The following is a 16,294-nucleotide window of genomic DNA, read 5'->3' on the forward strand; positions in this document are numbered from 1 at the left end:
AAAACACCCCTACCCCATAGGTTATCGTGCTTCCACGCCAGCATCTTTGGTGGATGAAAGGGTGCTCGCCAAATACTTCCCATTGGCACTCAAGCCGAATGCGAGGTCTTGGTTGATGCACCTGCCAGAAGATTCCATCTCCTTCTGGGCAGATCTATGCAGCGAGTTCATGGGTGCCTTCACGGGTGGACACCAGGAACCAGGACAACCTAGTGACCTACACACCCTCCTGCAGAAGGAGGGAGAAACTTTGTGCAAGTATCTGCAAAGGTTCAGCCGAGTCCACCACAACATTCCAAAGATACACGTAGCAGCTATGATTGCCACATTCCATCACTACTAGGGAAAAGCCTAGTAGTAGCGTGATACATCTCCGTCGTATCTATAATTTTTGATTGTTCCATGCCAATATTCTACAACTTTCATATAATTTTGGCAACTTTTTATACTATTTTTTGGGACTAACATATTGATCCAGTGCCCAGTGCCAGTTCCTGTTTGTTCCATGTTTTTTGTTTCGCAGAATATCCATATCAAACAGAGTACAAACGAGATAAAAACTGACGAAGATTTTTTTTTTGGAATATATGTGATTTTTGGGAAGAAAAATCAACGCGAGACGACGCTCGAGGGGCCCACGAGGCAGGGGGCGCACCCCTGATCCTCGTGGCCACCCCGTAAGGTGGTTGGTGCCCTTCTTTCGCCGCAAGAAAGCGAATATTCGGATAGAGATCATGTCCAAAATTCAGCCCAATCGGAGCTACAGATCTCCGGGAATATAAGAAACGGTTAAAGGGCAAAATCTTAGAACGCAGAAACAGAGAGACCAAGAGACAGGCCCAATATTAGAGGGGATCTCGCCCCTCCCGTGCCATGGAGGCCATGGACCAGAGGGGAAACCCTTCTTCCATCTAGGGAGAAGGTCAAGTAAGAAGAAGAAGAAGAAGGGGGCTCTCTCCCCCTCTCTCCCGGTGGCGCCGGAACGCCGCGGGGGGCCATCATCATCACCGCAATCTACTCCAACACCTCCGCCATCTTCACCAATATCTCCATCACCTTCCCCCTCTATCTACAACGGTCCACTCTCCCGCAATCCGCTGTACCCTCTACTTGAACATGGTGCTTTATGCTTCATATTATTATCCAATGATGTGTTGCTATCCTATGATGTCTGAGTAGATTTTAGTTGTCCTATCGGTGGTTGAAGAATTGCTATGATTGATTTAATTTGCTTGTGGTTATGTTGCTGTCCTTTGGTGCCCATCATATGAGCGCGCGCGTGGATCATACTATAGCGTTAGTTGTATGTTGATAGGACTATGTATTGGAGGGCAAGAGTGACAGAAACTCCAGCCTAACATAGACATTGATGCATACGGGATTGAAGGGGGACCAATATATCTTAATACTTTGGTTGGGTTTTACCTTAATGAACGTTAGTAGTTGTGGATGCTTGCTAATATTTCCAATCATAAGTGCATAGAATTCCAAGTCAAGGATGACATGCTAGCAGTGGCCTCTCCCACATAAAACTTGCTATCGGTCTAGTAAAGTAGTCAATTGCTTAGGGATAATTTCGCAACTCCTACCACCACTTTTCCACACTCGCTATACTAACTTTATTGTTTCTTTATCTAAACAGCCCCTACTTTTTATTTACATGCACTTTATATTCTTGCAAACCTATCCAAAAACACCTACAAAGTACTTCTAGTTTCATACTTGTTCTAGGTAAAGAGAACGTTAAGTGTGCGTAGAGTTGTATCGGTGGTCGATAGAACTTGAGGGAATATTTGTTCTACCTTTAGCTCCTCGTTGGGTTCGACACTCTTACTCATCGAGAGAGGCTACAATTGATCCCCTATACTTGTGGGTTATCAAGAACTTTTTCTGGCGCCGTTGCTGGGGAGTCATAGCATGGGGTGAATATTCTCGTGTGTGCTTGTTTGCTTTATCACTAAGTGATTTTTATTTGCTGTTCTAAGTTGTTCTCTATCTTTAGTTATGGATATGGAACAGGAAATACCAAAAAAATTAGGTGTACCTGCTACTCATGGAGATGGGGAACCTCCTAAAACCCTCGATGTTGGTTATGTGAAAGAGATTATGTACTACTTTGATAATCCTGAGAAAACCCCATTCAATTATGTTATGGGAGACACGTTGGATCAACGTGAATACTTTAGGTATTATCGCTTGACTCAAAAAGGGAAACTATCATGGGATCAAATTCATATGTTGCATTGGTATGCTCGGGAACTATGCTTGAGATATGACTATACTTGTTGCTCTAGGATGAAGGCTCCAGACCTTCCCTTTTCATGCAAATTTAATGATGATAAAACCTTGGCTTCTTATGCTAATGGTATATATGATTACTATGATGTGGAACAAATAGAAGAATTTGTTGCTTTTATGGGTGCTTATAAAATTGAATCTTTGTTTAAAGAGTGTGAAAATTTTGATGATTCAGTTTATAGACCTGAAAATTTAGCTATCCTTAAATATTCCTATGAGAATTTTGAAAACAATGCCGATATTGATGCGTTTATTGAGAAAGTCTCCGCTGTCCAAGAAGAGACTAATATTTTGCAGGAGTCTATGGAAGAAGAAATTAATGACATTGTGAGCTCATTGGATGAAAAAGATGAGGAGGAGAGCAAAGAACAAACGGAGGAAGAGCGGATTGATCACCCGTGCCCACCTTCTAATGAGAGTAACTCTTCAACTCATACAGTGTTTAATTTCCCTTCGTGCTTACCGAAGGATGATTGCTATGATGGCTGTTATGATCCCATTGATTCTCTTGAAATATCCCTTTTTGATGATGTTTGCTATGCTTGTTGCCAAGATGCCAATATGAATTATGCTTATGGAGATGAACTTGCTATAGTTCCTTATGTTAAACATGAAATTGTTGCTATTGCACCCACGCATGATAGTCCTATTATCTTTTTGAATTCTCCCAACTACACTATATCGGAGAAGTTTACCCTTATTAAGGATTATATTGATGGGTTGCGTTTTACTATTACACATGATGATTTTGATAGATATAATATGCATGTGCTTGCTGCTCCTACTTGCAATTATTATGAGAGAGGAACTACATCTCCGCCTCTTTATGTTTCCAACACAAAAAAATTGCAAGAAACAGTTTATACTATGCATTGGCCTTTACTTTGTGTGCATGAATTGTTCTTTTATGACATGCCGATGCATAGGAAGAGAGTTAGACTTCATCATTACATGATATATGTTACTTTGTGCTCACCACTAAATTACAAATCATTGTTAATTAAAATTGTCTTTGATATACCTTGGGATCCGGGTGGATCCATTACTTGAGCACTATATGCCTAGCATAATGGATTTAAAGAAAGCGTTGCCAGGGAGACAACCCAGAAGTTTTAGAGAGTCATTTATTTCTGTTGTGTGCTTTTATAAAGTTTAAAAACAAAAAAATAAAGAGGGGAACCCAAAAGTTTTTCAAAAAGGAAAGTGAGAGTGAGAGAGACAAGCATGGTTGAAGTGGGGGAGCTCCTTGAACTTTGTTCATGCTCACGGAAACTTTGTGAATCTTGATTACAGAAAATTTTCAACAAAAATAATTATCCCCTTGTACAATTCCATTGTATTATAACAATAATGTGCCAAGGTTTTCCTTTAGGATGTTTTAGATGCTTGTTGGTTTGTACGGTGTAGGGAAGAAACTTTGGCTGTAGCGCACGATTTTACATTTTTTGCTGGAATGTCAAATGGTTCTGAAACCTTCTGCACTGTATTTCTATACAAATTGTTTATTGTTCCTAATTTTTGTAGAATTGTTGGAGTACCAGAGGTATGGTGAATATTCAGATTATTACAGACTGTTCTGTTTTAGACAGATTCTGTTTTTGATGCATAGTTTGCTTGTTTTGATGAAACTATCGATTTATATCAGTGGATTAAGCCATGGAAAAGTTATATTACAGTAGCTAAAATGCAAAAACAAAATATGAATTTGTTTGCAACAGTACTTAGAGTAGTGATTTTCTTTATTATACTAACAGATCTTACTGAGCTTTCTGTTGAGTTTTGTGTGGATGAAGTGTTCGAAGATCGAGGAGGTCTCGATGTGAGAAGAAGGAAGAGAGGCAAGAGATCAAGCTTGGGGATGCCCGAGGCACCCCAAGTAAATATTCAAGGATACTCAAGCGTCTAATCTTGGGGATGCCCCGGAAGGCATCCCATCTTTCTTCAACAAGTATCGGTATGTTTTCGGATTCGTTTCGTTCATGCGATATGTGCAATCTTGGAGCGTCTTTTGCATTTAGTTTTCACTTTTCTTTTATGAACCATGCTGGTATGAGATAGTCCTTGGTTGATTTATATAATGCTCATTGCACTTCACTTATATCTTTTGAGTATGGCTTTATAGAATGCTTCATGTGCTTCGCTTATATCATTTGAAGTTTGGATTGTCTGTTTCTCTTCACATAGAAAACCACCATTTGTAGAATGCTCTTTTGCTTCACTTATATTTGTTAGAGCATGGGCATATCTTTTGTAGAAAGAATTAAACTCTCTTGATTCACTTATATCTATTAAGAGAGATGACAGGAATTGGTCATTCACATGGTTAGTCATAAAATCCTACATAAAACTTGTAGATCGTTGAATATGATATGTTTGATTTCTTGCAATAGTTTTGCGATATAAAGATGGTGATATTAGAGTCATGCTAGTGGGTAGTTGTGGATTGTAGAAATACTTGTGTTGAAGTTTGTGATTCCTGTAGCATGCACGTATGGTGAACCGTTATGTGATGAAGTCGGAGCATGATTTATTTATTGATTGTCTTCCTTATGAGTGGCGATCGGGGACGAGCGATGGTCTTTTCCTACAAATCTATCCCCCTAGGAGCATGCACGTAGTACTTTGTTTCGATGACTAATAGATTTTTGCAATAAGTATGTGAGTTCTTTATGACTAATGTTGAGTCCATGGATTATACGCACTCTCACCCTTCCATCATTGCTAGCCTCTTCGGTACCGAGCATTGCCCTTTCTCACCTTGAGAGTTGGTGCAAACTTCGCCGGTGCATCCAAACCCCGTGATATGATACGCTCTTTCACACATAAACCTCCTTATATCTTCCTCAAAACAGCCACCATACCTACCTATTATGGCATTTTCATAGTCATTCCGAGGTATATTGCCATGCAACTTCCATCATGATCATATACATGACTTGATCATTCATTGCCATATTGCTTTGCATGATCGTAAGATAGATAGCATGATGTTTTCATGGCTTGTCCGTCTTTTGATGTCATTGCTACGCTAGATCATTGCACATCCCGGTACACCGCCGGAGGCATTCATATAGTCATATTTTGTTCTAGTATCGAGTTGTAATATTTAGTTCTAATTAAATAAAAGTGTGATGATCATCATTATTAGAGCATTGTCCCATGTGAGAAAAGGATGATGGAAGCTATGATTACCTCACAAGTTTGGATGAGTCTCCGGACTTTACAAAAAATAAAAGAGGCCAAAGAAGCCCACAAAAAAAAGAGGCCAAAGAAGCCCACCACAAAAAGAAAAGAGAAAAAAATTAAAAAATTAAAAAATGAGAGAAAAGAGAGAAGGGACAATGTTACTATCCTTTTACCACACTTGTGCTTCAGAATAACACCATGTTCTTCATATACTAGTGGGCATTTTCATTATAGAACTTGGCTTGTATATTCCGATGATGGGCTTCCTCAAATGCCTGAGGTCTTCATGAGCAAGAAAGTTGGATGCACACCCACTTAGTTTCCAGTTTGAGCTTTCATACACTTATAGCTCTTAGTGCATCCATTGCATGGCAATCCCTACTCCTCACATTGACATCAATTGATGGGAATCTCCATAGCCCGTTGATTAGCCGCGTCGATGTGAGACTTTCTCCCTTTTTATCTTCTCCACACAACCTCCACCATCATACTCTATTCCACCTATAGTGCTATATCCATGGCTCATGCTCATGTATTGCGTGAAAGTTGAAAAGGTTTGAGAACATCAAAAGTATGAAACAATTGCTTCGCTTGTCATCGGGGTTGTGCATGATTTGAATGTTTTGTGTGGTGAAGATGGAGCATAGCCAGACTATATGATTTTGTAGGGATAACTTTCTTTGGCCATGTTATTTTGAAAAGACATGATTGCTTTATTAGTATGCTTGAAGTATTATTATCTTAATGTCAAATGACAGACTATTGCTTTGAATCGCTCATGTCTTAATATTCATGACATGATTAGATTACATGATCAAGATTATTCTAGGTAGCATTCCACATCAAAAATTATCTTTTTATCATTTACCTACTCGAGGACGAGAATGAATTAAGCTTGGGGATGCTGATACGCCTTCGTCGATATCTATAATTTTTTATTGTTCCATGCCAATATTCTACAACTTTCATTTACTTTTGGAAAATTTTATACTATTTTTTGGGACTAACATATTGATCCAGTGCCTAGTGCCAGTTCCTGTTTGTTGCATGTTTTTTGTTTTGCAGAATATCCATATAAAACAGAGTCCAAACGGGATAAAAACTGACGGAGATTTTTTTTGAAATATATGTGATTTTTGGGAAGGAAAATCAACGCGAGACGATGCTCGAGGGGCCCACGAGGCAGGGGGCAGGCGCGCCCGTGACCCACGTGACCACCCCGTAGGGTGGTTGGTGCCCTTCTTTCGCCGCAAGGAAGCGAATATCCGGATAGAGATCGTGTCCAAATTTCAGCCCAATCGGAGTTACAGATCTCCGGGAATATGAGAAACGGTGAAATGGCAGAATCTAAGAACGCAGAAACAGAGAGAGAGAGAGACAGATCCAATCTCGGAGAGGCTCTCGCCCCTCCCATGCCATGGAGGCCATGGAACAGAGGGGAAACCCTTCTTCCATCTAGGGAGAAGGTTAATGAAGAAGAAGAAGAAGGGGGCTCTCTCCCCCTCTGTCCCGGTGGCGCTGGAACGCCGCCGGGGGCCATCATCATCACCGCAATCTACACCAACACCTCCGCCATCTTCACCAACATCTCAATCACCTTCCCCCCTCTATCTACAGCGGTCCACTCTCCCGCAAACCGCTGTACCCTCTACTTCAACATGGTGCTTTATGCTTCATATTATTATCCAATGATGTGTTGCCATCCTATGATGTCTGAGTAGATTTTCGTTGTCCTATCGGTGGTTGATGAATTGCTATGATTGATTTAATTTGCTTGTGGTTATGTTGATGTCCTTTGGTGCCCATCATATGAGCACGCGCTTGGATCATAGCGCGGGTATTTGGTATATTAGTAGCGCGGGGTCCCGCGCTATTGATACGGCGCTACAGCTAACATGTATCAGTAGCACGTGTTACCCCACGCTACTGCTATACATGGCTAGCAGCAGCGAGCTTTAGTTCGATGCGCTACTGCTAATAGCTGCAGTGCTTTTAACTTGGATGCGCTACTGGTAAGAGCGCGCTGCTGCTAACTTTATTCCCCTCGCTACTGTTTGTTTTATAAGTTTTTGTTTATTTTTTCTGCATATTTGTTTTGTATTTGAACAGGACTTATACAATAATATTTAGCATATCATGCGCATACAAATGTAATCATAGCATCAAATCATGTCATCATCATAATCATCATCCAACACAAAGTGGTCTCTCATCATCATCTCGAAAATAGCGATACAAGTCTCGATTACTTGCAACTACATCGTCATCCATCTAAACAATGATATACGCGAGAAGAGCTATCACTATGAGTGAGAGTGGAACTATGTTGTACATGAGTTCGTATCCCTTTCTCGCATTAGCGTGAACCTAAACTAACTATTGGCTGTCGCTCGGAAACCGAAAACCGGTACACCTGGGCATGACACACTGGCCACTCGTCGTACACTTCTGGCGTTGCACTTCTTCGTCATTGATGATCTATGCATATGCATCATGACATGAGTCGATGATACGCAACATATGTAGTTGAGCAACAAAAAGAGACATACTTGGCAAAAATAGAAGCAACATATCATAAGCATAAGTAACAAAGTTCATCGTACCCAAAATGCCTTAACCAGAGTGATCTTCGCTAGTTGAGAAGGATGGTTTAATTACATCACAAATAAAGTTTTGCCGTGCATAACTCAAAGTTTTGTCATTCAGAAAGTATGGACTAAACGGACACATTGTCATATATCGACAATCCACTCCAACATGCCGTTCCATCCATCCAAGTCAGGGTGATAGTCCCCGAGCTTAGTGAAAGGCTTCAAGTCGAGACGCTGAGCGGCTACGCATGTTCGGACGTCTTCCCGCGACATTTGCCCTTCCTCATAGAACATACCTATTTTGTCGAGGACCTCCTTCATGATGACTTGGGCAAGTTCATGTTGGATGTGATAGAACTCAGCTCGAAGTCGATGATCCGGGATATCTCCTACATTCTTTGCCCATTGCAGAATATGGGCATCGCTAGATTTAGGTGACATGCGAAGGTCCTGCTGATCCCGTCTGTACTCCAGCATGTGGTGTAGGACATAGAATCCATCACTAAGAGTACCACTCGGTTGCTAGATGCAGCAGGAATTGGTCTTATGGCCGAAGGCGGGCCTGCCATCCCTTGTCTTCTTATCCTTGATCTCTCCACCTCGTACGCCGTAGTAAAAGATAGCACTGTCGAGGACAGACTTGATGTGGTTGTAATCCTTTTTGTTCATGTCCTTCGACGAGTCCAAGTAAAGAGCGCAGGAGTATCGGGAGTAAAGCATGATGAGGACGGCGCGCCCGCCGCTGCGCAAAATAAGTACACCTCAAATTAATTAGCCTCCACCGTGCAAATGAATGATTGAAATTTGTGACGCCCCCGATTAATCGTACACTAATCATACACGCAAACGTGCACGATCAAGATCAGGGACTCACGGGAAGATATCACAACACAACTCTACAAATAAAATAAGTCATACAAGCATCATATTACAAGCCAGGGGCCTCGAGGGCTCGAATACAAGAGCTCGATCATAGACGAGTCAGCGGAAGCAACAATATCTGAGTACAGACATAAGTTAAACAAGTTTGCCTTAAGAAGGCTAGCACAGACTGGGATACAGATCGAAAGAGGCGCAGGCCTCCTGCCTAGGATCCTCCTAACTACTCCTGGTCGTCGTCAGCGGGCATCACGTAGTAGTAGGCACCTCCGGTGCAGTAGGAGTCGTCGTCGAAGGTGGCGTCTGGCTCCTGGGCTCCAACATCTGGTTGCGACAACCAGGTAGAAGGGATAGGGGGAAAAGAGGAGAAAGCAACCGTGAGTACTCATCCAAAGTACTCGCAAGCAAGAAGCTACACTACATATGCATGGGGGTAAATGTGTAAAGGGGCATATCGGTGGACTGAACTGCAGAAAGCCAGAATAAGAGGGGGGATAGCTAATCCTTTCGAAGACTACGCTTCTGGCAGCCTCCGTCTTGCAGCATATAGAAGAGAGTAGACTGAAGACCTCCAAGTAGCATCGTATAGCATAATCCTAACCGATGATCCTCCCCTCGTCGCCCTGTGAGAGAGCGATCACCGGTTGTATCTGGCACTTGGAAGGGTGTGTTTTATTTAGTATCCGGTTCTAGTTGTCATAAGGTCAAGGTACAACTCCAAGTCGTCCTGTTACCGAAGATCACGGCTATTCGAATAGATTAACTTCCCTGCAGGGGTGCACCACATACCCCAACACGCTTGATCCCATTTGGCCGGACACACTTTCCTGGGTTATGCCCGGCCTCGGAAGATCAACACGTCGCAGCCCCACCTAGACCAACAGAGAGGTCAGCACGCCGGTCTAAACCTAAGCGCACAGGGGTCTGGGCCCATCGCCCTTAGCACACCTGCACGTTGCGTACGCGGCCGGAAGCAGAACTAGCCCCCTTAATACAAGAGCAGGCTTACGTTCCAATCCGGCGCGCGCCACTCAGTCGCTGACGTCACGAAGGCTTCGGCTGATACCACGACGCCGGGATACCCATAACTACTCCCGCGTAGATGGTTAGTGCGTATAGACCAAGTGGCCAAACTCAGATCAAATACCCAGATCTCGTTAAGCGTGTTAAGTATCCGCGAACGTCGACCAGGGCCAGGCCCACCTCTCTCCTAGGTGGTCGGAACCTGCCCTGTCGCTCCGCCTCAAAGATCCACTCGCGGGTGCTCCTCAAGCCGACCCGTCTTTAGTCACCACATGTATCATGTATAAAGTATATAGTATATACCCGTGATCAACTCCCGAGTGATCACGGCCCGATAGTATAGCATGGCAGACGGACAAGGATGTAGGGCCACTGATGATAAACTAGCTTCCTATACTAAGCATTAGGATTGCAGGTAAAGGTAACAACAGTAGTAGCAAGGACAGGCTATGCATCAGTATAGGATTAATGGGAAGCAGTAACATGCTACACTACTCTAATGCAAGCAGTATAGAGAAGAGTAGGCGATATCTGGTGATCAAAGGGGGGGCTTGCCTGGTTGCTCTGGCAAGAGAGAGTGGTCGTCAACTCCGTAGTCGTACTGGGTAGCAGCGGCGTCGGTCTCGGTGTCTAGCGAGAGAAGAGGGGGAAGAAACAATAAATATAATGCAAACAAATGCATGACGATGCATGACATGACAAGTATCGGTGCTAGGGGTGCCCTATCGCGGTATGAGGTGATACCGGTGAAGGAGGGAAACATCCGGGAAAGTATCCCCGGTGTTTCGTGTTTTCGGGCAGAGGAGCCGGAGGGGGAAAGTTGCAAGTTCGATAGGTAAGGGAGGTGTGGCGGACGAACGGGTTGCGTATCCGGAATCGTCTCGCCGTTCTGAGCAACTTTCATGTACAAAGTTTTTCGATCCGAGCTACGGTTTATTTTATATTAATTTTAAAAGATTTAAATCAATTTTAGGATTTATTTAATTAATTTAATCAACATTATCCAGAATAGTGTCTGCTGACGTCATCATGACGTCAGCATGACGTCAGCAGTCAACAGGGAGTTGACTGGGTCAATCTGACGTGTGGGTCCCGCATGTCATACACTGTTTACTCTAATTAGGATCTAACTAATCTAATCACAGTTTAATTAACTCACAATACTTAATTAGGTTAACTAAACAAGATTAATTAAGTTAATTAATTCACTAATTAATTAATTAATTATTAATTAATTTTTTATTCCTTTTTTTGCTCTCTTTTTTTAACGTTCTGGGGCCGGGCCCCACATGTCAGTGGCCCAAAGGGCCACAGCGATTCGGGCGCGCGGGTTACGGGCGCAGGCACCCAGCCCGATTGGCAAATGCCCAGATGGGCAGGGGGCGCCGGCCACGGGCACGGCAAGCCCGGCCGCCTGGGACGACAGCGGCAGCGGCGAGGCCACGTTGGGGTGGCGCCGGGGCAGGGAACGAAGGCGCAGCGCGGGCAAATGGCGGGACAGCGAGCGGCGGCGGACGCAACAGCGATCGGGGCGAGGGGAGCATCGCGAGCAAGGGGGCGGACACGCGCAAGCCACGGACGGCGCGGGCGACCGGTGGGCGAGAACGGCGCGCGCGGAGCTTCAGCACGGGGCAGCGGCGAGTGTGCACATGCATAGGGCACGGCCGGGCGTGAGGAGCGGGTCGAGCAGGCGGGTGCGGCCTTGCGTGCGCAGTCGACGCCCGCAGCGCACAGGGGCGGGGCTTGGCGGCGCGGTGGCCGGAACGGGCAACGGGGACGGGGAGAGAGGGGGGGTGCTCACGGAAGGTGCAGGGAACGGGGCAGCGGTCTCGAGCTCGAGGAGGAGGACGAGGAAGGGGGCGGCGTTCGGGTCGCCGGCGATGAGTGCGGCGGGGCGACGGGGTCGAGGGCGCGGCGCCGGAATGGCGGCCTCGGCTCGGGACGAGGAGGACGTGAGGAGGCGAGACGACGGCGTAGACGGGGCGCAGGGACGAGGCGGCGGGTTCGGGCGTGCCGGGGTCGGGGGCGACGGGATCGGGGCGTCGGTTGCCCCCGATCCAGATCCACGAGAGAGGGGGGAACGAGAGGGAGACGTGGGGAGTGGGGGGAAGTGGGGCGACGGGATGGGTTAGGGTTCCGGCGTGAGGGGGTTAAGGGAGTGGGGTGGGCCGGTCAGTTGGGCCTTTGCCCAGTTGGGCTGGTGGGTGGCCTGGCCGGCTGGGCCGTCTGGCCCAGTGGGGGGGTCGTTTTTTTTGTTTTCTGTTTTTTTGTATTTTCTTTTCTTTATTTATTTTCTTTTCTGTTTTAATTCATTTTAAGTATTTAGGTCTTTTATAAAGGCATGGATCCCACACCATAAATTCCTAGGCATTTATTTGCACACCCCGAACATTTTTGTTTTAAATTTTGAAAAGTTTTTATCCCCTGGTTGATTTTGAATTTGAATTTGAATCAGTTTCGAACTAGCACGAGACTGGAAACAGTAATCGAGGTGACGTGGCATCATTAGCAGAGGTTCACTGTAGCTTAATTACCCGGGCGTTACAAAACTCCTCCACTACAAGAAATCTCGTCCCGAGATTTTAGGAGATAGAAGGAAACAATGCGGGGTATTCATCACGCAGGCGGTCCTCGCGTTCCCAAGTGGCTTCGTCTTCAGAGTGATTCGACCACTGGACTTTGAGGAATTTGATCGCCTTCTGACGTGTGCGGCGTTCAGCTTGGTCAAGAATGCGGATCGGATGCTCTTTATAAGAGAGGTCCTCTTGCAATTCGAGCACTTCATGATCCACCGCTCGGATTGGATCCTTGAAGCAATGGCGGAGTTGTGACACATGGAACACATCGTGAACCTGAGAAAGGTTCGGCGGAAGCTCCAATTGATATGCTACCTTTCCACGCCTTTCGAGAATAGTGAAGGGACCGATATAGCGAGGAGCTAGCTTGCCCTTGATCCCGAAGCGGTGAGCACCCTTCATTGGGGTAACTCGAAGATAAGCCTTTTCGCCAGGTTGATAGACCATGTCTTGGTGATGACGGTCATACTGACTTTTCTGACGTGACTGAGCAGTCTTGAGATTCTCGCGAATAATGCAAACTTGTTCTTCGGCCTGTTGGATAATATCCGGACCGAAGAGTGGGCGTTCCCCAGTTTCTGACCAGTTCAGCGGGGTTCGACACTTTCGTCCATATAGCACTTCGAAGGGGGACATCTTCAGACTAGCTTGATAGCTATTATTATAAGAGAACTCGACATATGGAAGAGATTCCTCCCATTTCTTGCCGAATGAGATTACACAAGCTCGAAGCATGTCTTCGAGAACTTGGTTGACACGTTCAACCTGTCCTTGCGACTGAGGATGAAACGCAGTACTGAACGACAGATGAGTTCCCATAGCTTCTTGGAAACTCGCCCAAAACCTTGAAGTGAATAAGCTGCCACGGTCTGAACTGATAACCAGTGGGATACCGTGAAGTGAAACGATTCTGGCCATGTAGAGGGTAGCAAGCTGACTAGCAGTGATTGTCTCTTTGACCGCCACAAAATGGGCAACTTTGGAAAGCCGGTCAATGACGACAAGAATAGCATCATTACCTTTCTGCGATTTGGGAAATCCAGTGACGAAGTCCATTTCAACATGGTCCCATTTCCATTCAGGAATAGAGATAGGTTGCAGAGTTCCGGCAGGCCTTTGATGCTCTGCTTTGATTCGGCGACAAACGTCACACTCAGCAACATAACGAGCAATGTCCTGCTTCATATTAGACCACCAGAATCTTTGACAAATATCCTGGTACATCTTTGTACTACCAGGATGGATGGACAGAGGCGTATCATGAGCTTCTTGCATAACCCTCTTAGTCTTATCCAGGTTTTTCTTCGAACATGGTACCACTAGGCGGCCTTTGAAATACAAGGCGCCATCGTCGGCGATCGTGAAGAATGAGGGCTTTCCCTTTTTGAGGTCGCGCTTAATCTTGAGGACTTCATCGTCACATTTCTGTATCCATTTGATGGTGTCCACAAGATCTGGTTTCGCAACCAGGGTATTGAGAGAACCCTTGGAAACAACATGGAGGTTCTGTTTGGGAAAACCTTCGGGAGGGGGAGCGAGTGATCCCGGAGGAACAATATGGAGGTTCGGCCTTCTAAATTCTTCGGCAAGCGAGGGCTGAACTTTGTGGACCTGGAGGTGGTTGCAGTAAGACTTGCGGCTCAAGGCATCAGCCATTACATTAGCCTTGCCGGGGGTATAGGATATACCCACGTCAAATTCTGCAACAGTCTCCATCCATCTTTGCTGGCGTAGGTTCAAATCTGGCTGAGTAAACAGATACTTCAGACTTTGATGGTCGGTGAAGATCTCGCAACGATTACCGAGAAGGTAATGTCGCCACTGCTTTAGTGCATGAATGACAGCAGCAAGCTCGAGGTCGTGAACCGGGTAGTTTTCTTCGTGAGGGCGCAGTTGACGAGAGGCATAAGCAATCACTCTGCGCTCTTGCATTAGGACACACCCTAATCCTTGACGGGAAGCGTCGCAGTAAATGACGAAGTCCTTCTTAGTATCAGGTGGAGCAAGTACGGGGGCAGAAGTCAACTTGTCTTTGAGCGCCTGGAAACTTTCCTGACACTTGTCTGTCCAGTCAAACTTGACACCCTTATGCAACAGATTAGTCAGGGGCCTGGCAATCTTGGAGAAGTTCTCGACGAATCGACGGCAGTAGCTGGCGAGACCGAGGAAACTTCGGACTTGCTTGACGTTCTTCGGAGGAGTCCAATCGAGAATAGCCTGAACTCGTTCAGGGTTGACGGCAATACCATCCTTGGAGATGACATGCCCAAGATAGGTTACTTCGGGGAGCCAGAATTCACACTTGGAATACTTAGCATACAGTTGGTGCTCTCGAAGCTTTTCTAGCACAAGACGAAGATGTCCAGCATGTTCTTCCTCGTTCTTGGAAAATACAAGGATATCGTCCAGATAAACCACGACGAACTTGTCGAGGTAATCCATGAATATATAATTCATCAGACGAGAGAAGGTGGCGGGAGCATTCGTTAAGCCGAATGACATGACGGTGTACTCGTATGATCCATACCGAGTCACGAAGGCGGTTTTTGGGATGTCCTCTTCACGAACACGGATCTGGTGATAACCCAACCTCAAGTCGAGTTTGGAGAACACTGACGAGCCAGCCAGCTGATCATAAAGATCATTGATCCGAGGAAGTGGGTATTTATTCTGAATGGTAGCTTGGTTTATAGGACGGTAGTCTTGGACTAATCGGTTTGTCCCATCCTTCTTCTTAACAAAGAGAGAAGGTGCTCCCCAAGGAGAGCAACTTGGGCGAATGAAACCTTTGACAAGAGATTTGTCGATTTCCTCCTTAAGCTCAATGAGTTCATGCGGCAGCATCTTGTAGGGTCGTTTAGCTATAGGGGTAGTGCCGGGTTTCAAGTCGATGATGAATTCGACAGCTCTAGCAGGAGGAATCCCTGGAAGTTCTTCTGGGAAGACGTCTTGGAATTCATGAACGACGGGAATGTTTTCAATGCCCTCGAGTGGTGCAGCATTCAACGCGTTCAAGGCATAAAGTCGTGCCTCGGCGTTCTGAACTAGATGAGCTTGGTAAGCTATTATTTCGTCAGAAGGGTGTAGCAGATGGACGACCTTAGTGGCGCAAACTATAGAAGCAGTATGCGCTTTCAACCAATCCATTCCCAGAATGAGGTCGATGTTAGACGACTTCAGGATAATGGGAGAGGCATAGAATTCCAGCCCTTCGATTTCCACGGGGACATCGATGCCAACCAGTGAGGTTTGACATTGTCCCACGGGGGTTTTTACCAATACCGAAGTGTTCATCTCCTCACATTTAACGTCATGCTTGTATGCAAAATCTTCTGACATGAATGAATGCGATGCCCCTGAATCGAATAAAACAGATGCAGGTACTGAGTTTACGAGGAGTGTACCCATCACGGTAGCAGGCTGGTCTAGAACTTCATTGAGATCAACATGGTTGGCATGAACACGACCATAAGACTTGGCACTGTTGTTGCGAGGCTGGTTGCTTCCACGGCCAGTTGCTGGGAGGGCCAGTTGATTCTGGTTTTGATTGCAATCCCTAGCACGGTGACCTGGCTGACCACACTTGTAGCAGAGGCCATTATTGGGAGTGGGAACAGGAGCTTGTGGTGGTGGAGCTGGAAGTCTTGTCTGCCTAGTTGGAGGAGCAGGCAGACGAGGTGCAGCATAGGACTGCCTTGGGGCAGGTGCATCCGGCTGGTACATGCTGTTGGGGATCCATAT

The sequence above is a fragment of the Triticum urartu genome, chromosome 5 (assembly GCF_003073215.2).
Source record: "Triticum urartu cultivar G1812 chromosome 5, Tu2.1, whole genome shotgun sequence".
NCBI classification, from domain to species: domain Eukaryota; kingdom Viridiplantae; phylum Streptophyta; class Magnoliopsida; order Poales; family Poaceae; genus Triticum; species Triticum urartu.